This window comes from Aplysia californica, unplaced genomic scaffold (assembly GCF_000002075.1).
Source record: "Aplysia californica isolate F4 #8 unplaced genomic scaffold, AplCal3.0 scaffold00048, whole genome shotgun sequence".
Lineage (NCBI taxonomy): Eukaryota > Metazoa > Mollusca > Gastropoda > Aplysiida > Aplysiidae > Aplysia > Aplysia californica.
Window position 1 is genome coordinate 1,404,624 of NW_004797318.1, and position 7,223 is coordinate 1,411,846.

General features: G+C 40.2%; 1 protein-coding gene across 1 annotated transcript in view; it reads left to right on the forward strand.

Moving 5' to 3' along the window:
• Nucleotides 1–67: 67 nt before the first annotated feature.
• The window catches only part of LOC100533301 (PRQFVamide precursor protein), a gene marked incomplete at its 5' end in the record, with an annotated part of 38,395 nt that continues 31,239 nt past the window's right edge, over nt 68–7,223 (forward strand). The window contains 1 exon segment of the mRNA NM_001204600.1: nt 68–96.

The following is a 7,223-nucleotide window of genomic DNA, read 5'->3' on the forward strand; positions in this document are numbered from 1 at the left end:
TCTCTCTCTCTCTCTTTCTCTCTCTCTCACACACACACACACACACACACACACACACACATACACACCTACATACATGTACACACGCACATAGTCATAAGCACATACGCTCAAACACACATACACACACACAAACACGCACACACGCACACACACACACACACACACAAACACGCACACACTCATACACACACACCCACTCACACACACACAGAGGCACACACGCAAACAAACACACGTACACGTACAGACACTTGAGATATCTGTCTCCCTCTCCAAAAGCTCCAATTGTTTCGGCAAAGTGCAGAGCAAACTGTGATCAGCCAATTTTGAGGCACCGTCTTTGTTCTCTCCCGGACGTTTTCAGTGTTCCTCAATTCCGAGCGACATTGATAGAGCGCCAAACATCCTTGCGCTGAGAGCTAGGTGCTTAGCTTTTCCCTTTATTTCCGTATGTGTCCGCAGTTTCTCAATTTACTTTTTCGCTTTGCATGTTAAACAGCGTTCTAGAATGCTTGGCCCAAAGTGCAGTGGGGCAGGAAAAAACAACAGGAAGGAGAAGGAAGACAATGAGGCAAAATACAAAGTAAATACCAAGAGCGTTTATTTGAACGTAGATCTCAAGTGTTTTACAAGCAGTCGATGTTTTTTCTTTCAAAATGAGGATTCAGCTTATCCGTAATAAACGGTAGTTGTGTGGCTCGGCTGTAGATTTCCGGGTTCGAATTTTGAGAGTCCCGATTTCAAATCTCTCAATCTTTTCCGATAAGCTTTTTAGGAGTTCAGAGTTCTTTAAGCTCTATAATAACACAGTACAACCCCTCAAAGCAAGAGATGCTGCGGCCATTTATTATTCGAGGCACAGACCCGTGAAGATACGGTCGGCAAAGACAAAACAGGCCCTGAGGAAGATGTCGTGTCTTCTCTATATGATGGAAAAGAGTTCAAGTGTGTGGTGTGTACATACCCTTAAGCGGCTTCCAACCACTAGTGAGGCAATCGGTGATATTGGAGGCCTTTCATGAAATATACCACCAGAGGTCGCCAGAGGTGTGAAGTGAGTCTGTGTTTGGGGAGGGCCAAAGAAAACGAGGGCGGTGAGACCAAAAAAAGAAGGGGGAAAATATAAAAGAACAGAGGGAAAAAAGGGTGACAGGAAGGAAATTATATGGAAGAATAATATAAGTGTATAGATCGTGTGTTTGTCTCGTCTGGTCCTACTTTTTATCCCCTATAACACCGCCCCATCCCACCTCTATCTATCTATCTATCTATCTATCTATCTATCTATCTATCTATCTATCTATCTTTCCGCCTGTCTGTCTGTCTATTACCCCCTCTTCTAGATCTACCCCCTACTTTCTCTTATTTTCTCTCGCTCTCGCTCTCTCTCTCTCTTTCTCTCTCTGTCTCTCTATCTGAGTGTGTGTGTGTCTCTCTCGCTCTCTCTCTCTCTCTCGCTCTCTCTCTCTCTCTCTCTCTCCTCTTCTCTTCTCTTCTCCCTCTCTCTCTATCCTTCTCTCTCTCTCTCTCTCTCTCTCTCTCACACACACACACACACACACACACACACACACACACACACACACACACACAAACCGTAGAAATTTGCTAACGAGTCTCTAATTTCGCAGAAACATGTTCAGAATAACAGGCCGCTGTTTCGAGGAAATTTTGTTTTGATTTACATATTTTCATATCTTAGCCTCTCTCTACCCTCGGCCAGCCTAATCAGAACGACATCTGGGTCACACAGTCACCACAGTCAAACTACATTTGTGTCCAGCGTCATTAGAATTGGACGAACTTGATTCAAATTATATTAACATTATTAGTTATTATTAAACAACAGCCACTGGGGGAAATTATCCTACGTTCACTTATGAGCCTGACAGTGGTCAGTAATTTAGAGGCATAGAATAACTAAGAAACATCTAACCAACAATCTCAAGAAGAAACTCTAAAGGCTGTTTTGCGATTCAGAACCTGAATCTGAATTTTTTAAACTAAAAACAAAACCTTTTTGCTTTCTTTTTGTTTGAGAAAAAGGGCAAAAAGAGAGGGGGTGGGAGACATTAAAATTCACGTTCTGTTCTTTCGTTTCATAATCTATAGAAAAAAGAATAAAGACAATAAAAGATACTAAAGGATTATTCAAAGTTGAATCAAAAGGAGGTAACATTATTTATTGGTCAGTCAGCTGAAAAACGGCATCAGGTCGCTAAATTATACAAAGGTTACGAAGATGGCAACTATACGCTGCCTTGGAATTACAAAGTGCTATCTGCTCAGCACCTAGATCTAGTTTTGAGAAATTTGACGTTAAAACTGTTGAGTTTCGCAACATGACAAGCTTTTTCGAATGGTGTCTTCGTGGAAAATCTTGATAACGACTTCGAATAATCTTACGATTTTGATAGAGTAGATAAAACATTTTGTTTCTGAAAACGGCCAAATTAGATCTTTGTCATTCTAAGGTAGAGAATGGTAACATTTAAGACCATAAGACAGAGCAGACCACGTCACAGCAGTCACCCCCCCCCCCCTATAAGTCTATTCAAGGTGTATTGGGAGGCTCAGTTTTACGGTATTGGACGTGTGAAAAAAAATAATGAAAAGAAAACCATAATAATAATAATAATAATAATAACAACAACAACAACAAATACGTAGACAGGAAGAGTTAGGAGCTAAATACAATATTTCCCACACACGCGACACGAACTCAGATTTTCTGTAGGGGAACCAGTATAATAAGGTAAGAATTAAACACTCAGGTAACCACAGCAGGGTTTTAATGTTCAGCTTAGACGACAAGCATGGTGCTCATCCCCGATGGGACAGAACAAGTGAGGAGAATGGAGAACAATTAAGCTCCCAAAAGCAGCGATTAAGGTTCGATCAAAATTGTAATACCTCTCGACGAGCATGACACCAAAGAGTTATTGGCGCTCTTGCAGGATCCACCCCCATCCCACCCATCCTCTCCACTCATTCACAAGCACTAGAAATTAATACACATGTCAAAATGCTGTGTAAACGATCAATTACCAAGATTCTTTCAGACATTTTTGACACCTACAATTTCTGTGACGTATGGTATTACATGTACATTCAGAACACTGTCACCCTGCGCTTCGCTTTCTCAATTTGTTTATCAAATGTGAATACGGCCTCGTTTCTTTACTCGGATTTTATTATTCTATTGTTCTTCCGAACAATGGTGCTATTTTCTCCCTAAGAAGATCAAAAGATTGGGATGACACTTGCTCCGTGTTGGAGCAATCCGCAACGAAAGAACACAACTCTTTTGTTTTCTCTGCCGATATAATCAATGTGTATTTTGCATGGCAGGGGAGGCGCACGATGACCACACATCCTAATCACACTTCTCAGCATTCTTAAAACGAAACGAAAAAAATAATAAAACAAAACAAAACAAACTTGAGGAAACTATTTCCACCCTCAATCAAACAGAGTAATTGAATTTGTTTTTCGAAGAGTAAAGAGAGATCCCGGTCTTCTGCTACGAGGCGGCTGGCGATTATTATTGCTACGGACTCCCGGCAAACAGACGATCGTGCATAACATAAAGGTCTAATATTGCCATGTTTTCTTTGTTTCTCGCGGGGGGTTTCGGCATCTTTGAACTAATGGCACCGTCTTGACGTAAGTCGTGTGAGCATTTTGTCCGCTGGAACGTTCAGGCTACGATACATCGGCTGTGCTTGTACCATAGGAAAAGTCCAACGTTAAAGCTAAATTTGGGCTAAATTTGGTGGCAAATAATTTTATTTGTTATAGCTTGATTTCGGGATTTCTATGACGTCAGTCACACTGAAAAAAGGTAAAGTGTACTTGTGTGTTTGGTCATGTTCGCAAACATAATTTTTTTCTTCTTCTTTTTTTTCTTTGGTTGGGGAGGGGGGTATTTGAGTTGCTCCCTTTTTCATAATGCTCATAATTAAAAGGGTGAGATAAAAATATATATGTACGCAAATAGAATTTTCATGTTCTCGTTATTATTACTAGTAATTAAAGTTCCCGTTCTACGAACGGAATAATAATGAGGAATTAATTGGAAAGTTGAGAAGAGGAAAAAGACTGAAAAAAGGAAAGAAACAAAACATTGAATATTTTACCTTGAATTTATCCATTTAACACCCCCTCTTGGCTACCTCTAGGGGTAATACTTCTTCTCCCTCTTCGAAGACGTGGCATTTTCTTCTAAAGTTCCAGCTCAATCACTTTTTTTTTTAAAGTTAGGCCTACATGCCAATTGTTGCTTCCTAGAAGAACCTAATCTAGATTCTAGATTTAGCGAAGATCTCGAAGGATTATAAAGACATAGGCCAATAATTGAAGGAAGGAGCCTTGGCCCACAGATAGATCTAAGTTTAGAAATTCACATTCTTAACAACCGACAGGCATCTCAGATGGCCTAGATTTCTAGATCTATTCACAGTAGGAAAAATCCGCTTTCAAGAATACTTCCATGACTCTTGATCTCGATCTAGATTCACCTACAGCCTAGTTCTATACTCTAGATCTATTCACAGCAGGAACAAATTCACGTTCAATACTTTCATCATTCTTGATCTCGATCTTAGATTCACATAGATCTAGCCTAGATCTAGATCTTAGAATCTATAATGCTCAGCAAGAAAAATCCACTTTCAATATTCAATAGGTTATCGAAATATCACAGATCTAGATTATACTTTCATTTCGTGATTCTTCTTGATCTCGATTTATCTCGATACATTAAGTAGGCCTACGGTAGGCTAGACTACTCTTTACGCTTTCGACGACACCCTCCCTGTCACCCACCACCCTCCCCCTGGTAATGCTTTCTGACCTCCTCTCTCTCTCTCTCTCTCTCTCTCTCTCTCTCTCTTTCTCTCTCTCTCTCTCACTCACTCTCGCTCTCTCTCTCTCTCTCTCTCTTTCTCTCTCTCTCTCTCTCTCTCTCTCTCTCTCTCTCTCTCTCTCTCTCTCTCTCCCTCTCTCTCCCAAGGTAGGGTAACAAACGAAAAAGTCACCACTTTGTAACATGTAATACTACTTGATCCTCCTCCTCCTCCTCCTCCTCCTCCTCCTCCTCCTCCTCCTCCTCCTCCTCCTTCTTCTTCTTCTTCTTCTTCTTCTTCTTCTTCTTCTTCTTCTTCTTCTTCTTCTTCTTCTTCTTCTTCTTCTTCTTCTTCTTCTTCTTCTTCTTCTCCTGGCCTCTTATCTCTTGTCCTCTTCTTCTTCTTCTTCTTCGTCTCTTCTTCTCATCTTCTCGTCGTCGTCGTCTTCTTCTGCGTCGTCTTCTCGTCCTCGTCATCTTCTTCTCGTCTTCTTCTTCTTCTTCTTCTTCTTCTTCATCGTCTTATCTTCTTCTTCTTCTTCTTTTCTTCTTCTTCTTCTCATGTCATCTTCTCGTCATCGTCATCTTCTTCTTCTTCTTCTTCTTCTTCTTCTTCTTCTTCTTCTTCTTCTTCTTCTTCTTCTTCTTCTTCTTCTTCTTCTTCGAAACCGGGAATTCTCGTAAATCTACTTAATGTACAACTGAACACAAAATATCCTTTGGCGCAGTCGGCACTCCGCAGTGAAGATACAATGTCGAAGCAAATGATGGCGATCGCGACAAAAGGACTGAATTTAACTAAAACTGGGCTTTCTTCTTACACATTTGATCTTAATGAGAATACAATAGTGCAACACTACGTTTCAAGTTATGGGTACTGGTAAAGTTTCATATTTTTTCATTGGGTAGTCTTTGAGAATATACTGTTCGCAAAATTTGGCCTTAGCTCCATTAGTAGTAAGATTATTATTATTATTATTATTATTATTATTATTATTATTATTATTATTATTATTGCTGCTCATGAAATAAACCTCATTTTGGTTTAAATTGTGGTAGGTATTTTTTCCTCTGTGGTGGAAATAAAAATGTGAGACAGCGTGGTGGAATCAGGCTCTCGTCAATTCTTGGGCATGTAGAGTTATTGGTATCATCTTAAAGCTTGTTCATTTGTCTTGCTTTCAGTGAAACAATTACCCATCCATCTTCAAAAGAAGGGGAGGTATTTTGGATTGAAGGAGGTGGAGGTCACCTGATTTAAGAGGTAGAATTAGAGAGAAAATGGCCACCAAAGCTTGGTAAATTCCAAAGCTGGAGAGTCCATGGAAACTGTAAATTTATATTTTTGTGCTTTTAATCAACGTTTTCGGTGAAATCCTCAAAGGAATGTGTTTGTGAATGGACATAAAAGGTGTTTTGCCAAGAAACCAAAATTTGATAAAAATTGCTAAGCAGGGAGAAAACTGCTGTTTTCTTCGATTTCATTATTTCGACGAGAGCCTGATTCTCCACCACTCTGCCTCACAAATGAATTATGCTTGGAGTATCGAAAACGGAGGCGATCGAATCTGCATAAGCTTAGCAAAAACCAAAAAAGAAAAAAAGAAATAGTCAGTGAAAAGTGGCGGTCGCAGCAAAGCTCTTTTTCTTTTAACTTTTAAGCCTATAGGACAAGTGGGCACTACTCATAACGAACGTAATCCGATGTTGGCAGTCTTGTGACGCGCTGCTCGGCGTGTGAGCGTGTTGAAAACCTGGTCTCTGTCGTCTGTACTCACGCCAGCGAGACATCATTTCTCCCGTCACTTACTGCTACCGGCGGTTCCGGGAGACTGCAGGTTATGCAACACTAGTCATTTTGTGTTTTTTGTTATTAGAGTGCGACTTAAGTGTGGTGATTGTAAGGATGAAAGTACTTAAGAATTGCTATGAAGATGAACTTACTCGGTTAGACATACTGACGTCCATACTTTGACTCGCACGCATTCCCCCACCTTAGATTTCTCTCTCTATCTATCTATATCTCTATCTATCCATCTATCTATCTATCTATCTATCTATCTATCTGTCTATCTATCTATCTATCTATCTATCTATTTATCTATCTATCTATTTATCTATCTATCTATCTATCTATCTATCTATCTATCTATCTATCTATCTATCTATCTATCTATCTCACACACACGCACACACACACCCTCTCTCTCTCGTTCTCTCCTCTCCTCTTTCTCAAGCTCCCCTCTGTCTCTCTCTCTCTCTCTCTCTCTCTCTCTCTCTCTCTCTCTCTCTCTCTCTCTCTCTCTCTCTCTCTCTTTCTCTCACTCTCTGTGTTTCTTCCTCTCTCTCTCTCTCGCTCTCTTTCTCTATCTCT